This window comes from Dreissena polymorpha, chromosome 14 (assembly GCF_020536995.1).
Source record: "Dreissena polymorpha isolate Duluth1 chromosome 14, UMN_Dpol_1.0, whole genome shotgun sequence".
NCBI lineage: Eukaryota > Metazoa > Mollusca > Bivalvia > Myida > Dreissenidae > Dreissena > Dreissena polymorpha.
This window is the reverse complement of record NC_068368.1, coordinates 48,010,576-48,020,422: the sequence shown is the minus strand read 5'-3', so window position 1 is coordinate 48,020,422 and position 9,847 is coordinate 48,010,576. Positions and strand designations below refer to the sequence as shown.

At 34.1% G+C, this 9,847-nt stretch overlaps 1 long non-coding RNA gene across 1 annotated transcript; it reads right to left on the bottom strand.

Moving 5' to 3' along the window:
- Positions 1–5,566: 5,566 nt before the first annotated feature.
- Positions 5,567–8,957, bottom strand: LOC127858890 (uncharacterized). Its single transcript, XR_008039177.1, has 6 exons — positions 8,824–8,957; positions 8,481–8,679; positions 7,963–8,045; positions 7,729–7,749; positions 7,457–7,539; positions 5,567–6,399 (listed from the first exon to the last, which is right to left on the bottom strand). It is a non-coding gene; the product is annotated as an uncharacterized LOC127858890 (long non-coding RNA).
- Positions 8,958–9,847: the final 890 nt, after the last annotated feature.

The following is a 9,847-nucleotide window of genomic DNA, read 5'->3' as shown; positions in this document are numbered from 1 at the left end:
TTTTTATATTTTATTTTTGGTTGCCATAGCAACCACAATTTTTGACGTAGGAACTTTTAAGTTATCGCAGGATCCAGAAAACCACCATTTTCAGCAGTATTTCTAGTCTATTTGTTGCCATAGCAACCATAATTTTTGACGTAGGAACAAAATGAAATGACATGCATAATGTACATATTGCCATCTATCCATGTTCCAAATTTCATGAAACAATATTAAGAACTTTCAAAGTTATCGCAGGATCCAGAAAAGTGTGACGGACGGACGGACAGACAGACAGACGGAGCGCAAACCATAAGTCCCCTCCGGTGAAACCGGTAGAGGACAATAAATAACAGAACAACATGGTATATATAACAAAAAAAATCATGGATAACATTGGAGTGGACTTCCGGAAAGCGCCTAGAACGCCCGGATTGTTTTCATACTCCATCATCTTATTCTGTAACATACTAGATGGTCTTTGTTTCTTCATAGACCTTAAACCGGATTTTGATACAGTTTGGCGCGTAGGTCTTTTTGGCAATAATTGTCCAATTTTAATACTTATGAAAAATTATTGACATGAAATACATATATGTTTGAAATAACAAATCGTATGTCACGGTCAATTTAGAAAGGTCTAGCTTCTTCCCAATATCTGAGTTGGTCAAGGCGAACATTTGTCGCCGATCTTATGTTATCTCTACCATAAAAATTAAACCAACACTTCAAAGCCCCTCTCTCTCTCTCTCTCGAGAAGAGAGAGAAGAGAGAGAGAGTAGAGAGAAGAGAGAGTAGTACGTATAGAGAAGAGATAGACGAGAGAGAGGAGAGAGAGAGAGAGAGATAGATAGCACGAGAGAGCGCGAGAGCAGAAGCGGTAGGCTAGAGATGAGAGAGAGTAGATAGATAGCGAGAGCAGATGCTCTATTTCTCGCTCCTACTCTATAATTAACGATCTCTATGCTTCCTTCAGATCTTCTCTCTATCTCTCTCTCTCTCGCTCGCTCGCTCTCTCGCTCTCGCTCTCTCGCTATCTCTCTCTCTTCTCTCTCTCTCTCTACTCCTCCTCTCTGTGTACGGAGGATCACATTCTCTAAACCATGGTGTACCCAAACAAAATTGTCTTCTCAAACAGTTTGCCAGGACGTGTTTTGTCGTAAAAGCTAACTCAATCTCAACATCTTTTTAGGCGTTTCATCTATAAGCATTTTTTATTTTAAAACAAATTATGGTAATTACAGTTATAATTAATTACTTTGTCCAAAATTATGGTAGACATTTACTTTTTAAAAGCTTATAGACGGGTATACGGGTATTTGAAGTGTTGGTCTATACACGAGTATTAGAGTGGAAAGACTTGTAGACGGATGTCAGAAGTAAATGGCTTATAAACTAGTATTTAAAGTCAAATATGTACTGACTTTCGAATAAAATGTCGTTATATTTGACATTTTGCAAGATACAAATAGATAAGAATTTTACCCAAGACAAAATAACGAACTGACAGAATTGCAGAACAGTTTCGATTAGTTTGATTGACAAAAGAAACTTCACATTGGCACAAGTCTTGGGTAAAGTTTAACAACAACACATACATGTATACAAGTATTGGGTTAAGTTTAGCAATAACACATACATGTATACAAGTCCTGGGTTAAGTTTAACAATAACTCAAACATGTATACAAGACCAAGGTGGTCAACATTGTTGTACTCAGTGAATATTGACAAAATGTTATTTTTTTATTCTACGCACTTTGATCTCCTTTGATTACATCGGAAATTGGACTTAACTATTTTACCTCGCTCTCTCCAAATGTGTGGAATGAAATCCATCGAAAAGCTGATAAAATTGCTGTTGCCTCAGCCGTTTGTCAGGTATTACAATGTGTACTAAAATGGGTAAATTGGAAACTTTTGTCAGTGGGGACAGCAATGAGTATTCAATGACAAACAAAATGTGAACTGAGTACACCGCATGGATGGGCCCCTATATCTGTTGTTACACATACATCCTATTTCACAAGTCTGATCTTGACCTTAAAACGTCCGTTGATGCATGCGACATGTCGTCTTGGTATGATCATAAAGTTTTCCTGTTTATGTCATTATTCCATCAAGCATGATAAAGAAATACGCCTGACAGTATCACAAATACGTCAAGCGTCCACCGTGATATTGAACGTAAAGGAAACAACATTGTTTCTGCACGCTATATATCTTCATGCCAATGAATTTTGATATCCCATCATGCACTATACAGACACGGGTCGAACATGCACATCGCCTTTCATTGTATTTGTGTAATACATTTGATATGCCCGCTTTAATATCATTTTATATAGTTGAAAGCGGGCCGAGTTGATGTTAATATATTTTCTCATTTTTGTTATGTGTCGCAAAAAGTGATTATGAGTAAAAATGTGAACGTATTTATGTCAGATGTGCAAAAGATTTGGTCAAAATTGGTAAAGAAATGCCCAAAATCAGTACAAAGATAGGGCTTTTCAATTTCTGTCCATGGCCAGAAATGATCTATATTTAAATACGCGCGGGTCACATGTAAAACCACGTGATTCACTCGAGGCATGGACTGAAGCATGAAAATAAATGCACAGACTCGGAGCACAGGAGTTGGGCGCGTGGCCAAGTCACTTAAACACTATCAATATGTCCTAAAACAACATTTTTCATCACTTTGACAAAAAAAAGATAACACACACACACACACACACACACACACACACACACACACACACACACACACACACACACACAACACACCACACACACCACACACACACACACAACACACACACACACACACACACACACACACACACACACACACACACACACACACACACACACACACACACATACTTGTAAAACCTTCCAACCGGGGAAATGTGTTCTAAACCTACCAACCGGGGACCACCATTTCCACATATTCTAGAAAGCTGAAAGTGATAAAGAACAGACAAGTTTCGAACCTAAAATACGATTTTGATATAAAAAAATATGATAAATAGGGTAATAAATCAAAGAAAATTTTACATGCACACCGGGGAATTATGTGCGTACCAAATGAGGAACTGCGATGTGTGCCAACTGGGGAACGGTGTATACCAACAGGGGTACTAAGTGCGTACCAACTGTGGAACTTCAATGTGTACCAACAGGGGAATGGTGTATACCAACAGGGGAACTTAGTGCGTTCCAACTGTGGCACTTCAATGTGTTCCAACTGGGGAACGGTGTATACCAACAGGGGGTACTATGTGCGTACCAACCGTGGAACTTTAATGTGTGCCAACAGGGGAATTGTGTTAACCAAGAGGGCAACTTAAGCGCGCTATCACCGTGGAACTTCAATAATGTCCAACGGGAAATTTGCGTTTACCAACAGGGGTAATTGTTCGTAATCATGGTACCGTTGTTAATAGGAAAATGGCGTGCACGTTCATGGATAATATTTAAGTTAGTACAAAAATTGAAAAGAATATGTATGAAACAATATTTGAATTAAATATGTTTATCATATGACCTTATATAAGTTATGCAAAAATGCCTTTTTTGATTGACTCAAATATTATTCACATCAAAATAAGCATAAGAGACATAACGCAAATCAAACAATACATTTATGACTTCATCAGCTTTAAGCCGACTACAAGCATGCAAATGCTGCATTATACCATAACAATCATGGTGCAATCAATCAACAAATGAATACAATTCGTTCTTAAAACTAAAAAATAATGTTATTTTTTTTTCAGGCCACGCTATTTGTCAAACGGAATGAAGGAGAGGGTGAGGCGGCTTATTTGTTTAATTCCTTTTTTCATCAGAAAAAAGCATTCACGATTTTCACGTACTATGAAGTTTTTTATCCTAAAAGTAGAACTGCCCATATGCATGTAGATTGAGTAGTGTAAATGTACTTTGTCCTTACTCTGACATTATAAAATAACTCATGCATTTAATCCCCTGAAACAGGTTAACATCAGACAATTCATTCACACGCATGGCAACTTCCACTTCACTTAAATTGTCTTAAATACATTCATTGCATTTTCAAAAATAATAAAATCTGTAACTTTAAACAATCATGAACGTTTCACAACGAATGTGGCGAGGCCTGAGAAACTAAATAGTTTAGTAAACTAGCAAAACGACTTGATAACAATGCATTTTGATGCGCCAGTGACTTAGTCTACGGCGGTAGGTCAATCTGAATAATGATCAGTATTTATTGTTATAATATATGTATTCCAATTCTACAACTGTGATACCATTACACATGTGCTGTATTAAAAAAAATACAGTATGCATGCACTTGTTTGAGTAGAGAATGCCAAAAACGGGTTAACGTTAATAATGAACTTACATTTAATTCTACCTGTCGAAATAACAGATAATATTTTAAGGAAAATAGTCACTGGCAATCGCTTTGTTTTCCCTTGCAAACCAAACACCTTTTTTAAGATTTGAATTCACGTATTTTGTTCAAACTACCTTTATGTAAACCAACTTATGAACCTAATTTTTGCATAAAATATAATAGAAAGAGTGTATTTTAAGCACTGAAAAGTTATGCCGATGTGTTATCCATATATTATTTGTTAAAAACAATATAAAATTTATCATTAATGTTGTTATACACGTATAATTACCGCTGACTTTGACAGCATTATCATTATATAAAAACACTAATAATTAAATATGAACCAAAGCAAACACTTATCATACACGTAGTTAAATATTATTTTAAATCACTTACATTATAGTATATATACTTACTGGGAGTGCACATGTGGATCAATTGTTAGTGTCTTGTTGGTGCCAACTTAAAAATAATATTACCAACAGAAAAATTATAACAGTGTGACTCAATTATGAATATTCAGCACCAAACCGAACAAGATCAATTTCGCATACATGTCAAAACACTTAATTACATTCCAGATGGCAGATAACAAGGTTAACATAATGATTAATCACTTAAAACAACCGACATTATAGCATCATATCGCAAAGTCTATAACATGATTAATTATTAGCTTTGTGCATGCATTTACATATCACATATAAATATATGTTTCAAATATGTACAGCTTGTTCAAGTGTGTGTATATGAAGAGTATTCGAAAAAACAAGTAAATAGCTTGTGTAAGAATGCATAAAAGAGGTCAGTCGCAAACGCGATAAATTGTTTTAACAATATCTTAGTCTGGGAAATGGGTATGTTAATTGATCTTTAACCATAAATGAGACAAAAACATAACTAAATCTGGCATCTTAGTAATTTTCATCGTCGTTGAATTATAAACTTCAATTAAAAACATGGGAAACAATGCATAACTCCTCGCGAATTTTTGTAGATCAAGCAATTTTGATATGAAAAACATATAAACATACCAATTATATACACAAAGCAAATATGTGAATTGATAGCTAATGAGAATATCTACACGCAAAACAAATGCACAAAAATCTGTGTAGGAAAGTATTGTAATATTTAACAACTATTTAATCAATTCTAGTGCAATATTTACGCAATAATTTACATTTTGGTTAATGTTTACTTTAAAATAACTCTTAAGTACTCAACTGCCAGTCAGACACATGTCATTCAAAACAAATTTTGTAAAATTGACAAAACATTCATTTGTATTCTTCATATTGTAGCAGTAGTTTAGCAGTAGTTTTTTTATGTTATTTACATTTATCTTATTACATCTAAAAGTGTTTGTTTGTTATGCTTGAACAAAATGTTTGTTTCCATTTATCCGACTGAATTTTTTTGTGCCTTCTCTGAACGTTTAGCCTTCTAGATTGATTTGTTATCATGTTTGCTATATTCATTCATATTCACCAAGTTTAGGGTAAAAAAAACTTGTATAGTGAGTAACTCGTAGAAACTCGTAATAGAAAGTACAAAGAAACACTGTTTGGCCGAACTATATACCATTCCTAATTTGTTTGGCGATATGATTATGAACAAATATCGTTTTTGACTGAACCGTATTAATAAAACATTCAAATACAATAAGCACACATATATCGTTTTCGAAAAGAGTATATAGAACAAGAAAACACAAAAAAAATGTGGCAACTTCATCCTTTAACGTATTCTCCTAAACGTGCATTATATGTGTTATATTTTTTTAAGTTAAAAGTCCCCGTCGCTTTTTTGTTTTAATTAAATTTCTGCAAAAGTCTTTGACATTTTTCCAACTTCTGTTGTGAAGGTAATTCTCACTTTAAATACATGCAAGTATTTCTTTTTTCCCTTGTAATTTACCCATTATCAAAAAACGATCAAAGTGTCTGTGAACAGCTCCTTTTTCGTTTTCACTCCATTGCTTTTTGGCTGCTTGTTTTGTTCTCCTGGTATTTGAAGTACCCTTTTCTGTACATGGATAATAAATCACCATATGACGTCGCTAACTGCCATGTGTCAGATATTCATATTGAATATATATATACTTCAGTACAATTTTTCATAGCAAAATTACGACAAAAGCGTCCTGGTACTTACGGTACCTGATAATGACATCGATGTCACACGACAAATTCGGAAACATTATTTTGCCTAATGAATCAAACAATTACTTTTTTAAAGATTGGCTGAATACACCGACGTAGCATGTCATAACATATACCAGGTTGTTCAAAACATGTTATCAAAGTTCGAAAAAGTATACAATGAATATTTTTTACAGATACTAATAAGACAAAATGTATGCACGGTTAAATGAAAGATATTGTACTTCTCTGGACAAATGTGTTGGAAGAAAAAAGAACTGGTTAACGGACTGTGGTTCACGGTAAATCCTATATGTATTGTGCGGTGGTGGGTATAACATGAACTATCTTTTCTTACCCATGTCAGAATGTATCGTATAGCAAAATATCGAGTAGACGCTATTGTTTTTTTTGTCGTTAAGATAAAATATCAACCAATGTCCATATGTAACACGCAAGTTAAATTTCTTAATGTCTCAGAGTTTCATACACAGTAATTGGCAGCGTATAAGTCTTATACTGAACATTAAAATTAATGATATTACACTTCTTGGATAAGCGATAATTAACGTTTATGTGATTATTGTGAATTCGATGTTTATAGACTACAGTGGTTAATACACATGCTCACCAGTTTCATTAACAGGTGTAAATTCTAAATTCTTTGTGTATATGAAGATTTTGAAAGACAAGTAGTTCATAGTCACTACAACTGGTAAACAATATTTGATTCTTTTTAAATTCGCATAACGTGTGCTATAACATGTTAATATAATGATCATCGCCGTACGTGTTATGTTAAGCCCAAATACCAATTAGCATCACCCGGAATAAATATTTGCACAATATAATTTAAGGCAAAATTATGCCCATTTCACTTAAGACTAAACCAAACCAGAAAATACGCCTTAGTAGCTTCGACATAGTGAAATATTACAAACCGTCTCATCGACTTCTTCCGTGTGTACGGATGTTGTTTGTCCTGGTTCCTGGCTGTCCGTAGATCTAGTAGTCATTGTGTTGCCTATTCAAAACAACAATAAAAAATGGTATAACACATAATTTAGTCAGAGTTAAAAAGTTCGTTATTCATGAAACCATTTAGTACAACACATTGGCATTAATTTCTTGTACAACAATTGCAATAATTTCATGATGTTCATAATATGTATTTAGGCATGTGTAGTAATAACAAATTCACTGTGAAACATACCCTTTATTGTTCCGTGCATTTCTGAAAAAGCAAAAAACAAATACACATTATCAGACAGAACGCATTTCAAGTAGAGCTTGACGACGTTTAATGATAAACCATTTTCATTCACGGCTAAAAGGTATTTAACCAGAAAATACACCTTAGTAAGACAAAATTACGCCCATTTCACTGAAGACAAAACCAACCAGAAAATACGCCTTTGTAGCTTCGACCTTGCGAAATATTACAAACCGTCTCATTGACTTCTTCCGTGTGTATGGATGTTGTTTGTCCTGGTTCCTGGCTGTCCGTAGATCTAGTAGTCATTGTGTTGCCTATTCAAAACAACAATAAAAATTGGTATTCCACATAATCAAGTCAGTGTTAGAAAGTTCGTTAGTTATGAAACCATTAAGTACAACGCATTTGTATTAATGCATGTGTATTAATAACAAATCACTGTGAAACATACCCATTTTTTGCTCCGTGCATTTCTGACAATTCAAATAACAAATACACATTATCAGGCAGACCGCATTAAAGTAGAGCTTGACGACGTTTAATGATTAAACATTTTAATTCACGGCAAAAAGATATTTGAATATCTGTATTTAAAATGAATAACTCATGAATGAACATGAATGTTATCATAAAACTGATTGGCTATATTTATAAAATTAATAATTCAAAAGACATTTAAAGCTAATTTAAAATGTGATAAATATCAGTGATAAATCCATCACAAATGCCATCTTTACAATAGAATGTACCTTTCTCCATGGAAGTGTTGGTACTCCATAATCATATCGGAGTTCCTCGCCAATTGCAATGTCTCTGTCGGCGAAAGTGCATAGATGGGGAGCTTGGTTGACTTCAACTATTTTCATTACACAATTTTGTTTTGCGTCTCCATTTTCGGCATCATTTATCATTCGACCCTCATGAAATATATCGTTGGTAGCGTCAATGCTGAATAAGACATTTCTGGTGCTTTAAACTAAAATAACGCGCATGCCATATTTAATTATTATGGTGAAAAAACTAAAGATAATTCTTCTTCTAATGGCGTGATGTAAACGTTTGATGTGCAAAGTAAAGATAATGTGTAGTTACCAGCAAGATTTGTCTCTGTATTTAAAAAAGTAAATGAAGCTGCCTTGACTCTCCTTTTCATACTCCTTTTCTAATTGCCGTGCATGTTTTACTCGTGTTATCAGATCCCCTTTGTATTCGAGAAGAAAGTCTCCTTTTTTAAAGGCTTAGTGGCAGAGACTTCTTCGCCTTAAATATTTATATTTGTAGACATTTTATATTAATAATCATTTTGGTCATATAATTGAAGGCTAGATATAGGCGCCAATAGTGTTTTATTCATAAATAATCAATAAATCTTTATGCTACTTCCATACTTCTGCCCAGTATTAAGTAACCTAATAGTCCATGTTTGTTTTCTTCTTTTTAATGGAAAGGGGCTACGATGTTCTTTTATAATTTCTAAACGACTTTAAACATTACCATATACAAAAATATTTGTACCTATGACATCATTGTCGGTTTTTACTTCAAAACCTGGTGGATCAACGTAATTCTGGCAGTACGTTCTTGCGAGATCAAGGGGACTTGGACCCTTTTGGCTACTAAATGTTAAAATGGAAATGTCGATGAGAAAAACAACAAGAGCTGTCAGCTCTTGTTTATAGATTGGGGTCATGTTGGTCAAGAAGGATGCAAAATATGAAAGCAGCATGTCAAGGAACAATTAAAATATTTGTGGTGGTACGCAAACTTTAACAAAGAATTATTAATAATATGCATATTCTAAGTGGAAAAAGGGGCCATAATTCTTACAAAATGTTGTTTACAGTAGTCTGCTCTTGTTTATAGATTGGGGTCATGTTGGTAAAGAAGAATGCAAAATATGAAAGCAATATGTCAAGGGACAAAGAAAATATTTAAGGTGGTACGCAAACTTTAACATAGAATAACCAATAATATGCATATTCTAAGTGAAAAAAGGGGCCATACTTCTTACAAAATGCTTTTTACAGTTGTCTGCTCTTGTTTATAGATTGGCGTCATGTTGGTTAAGAAGTATGCAAAATATGAAACCTTATGTCAAGGGGCAAAGAAAATATTT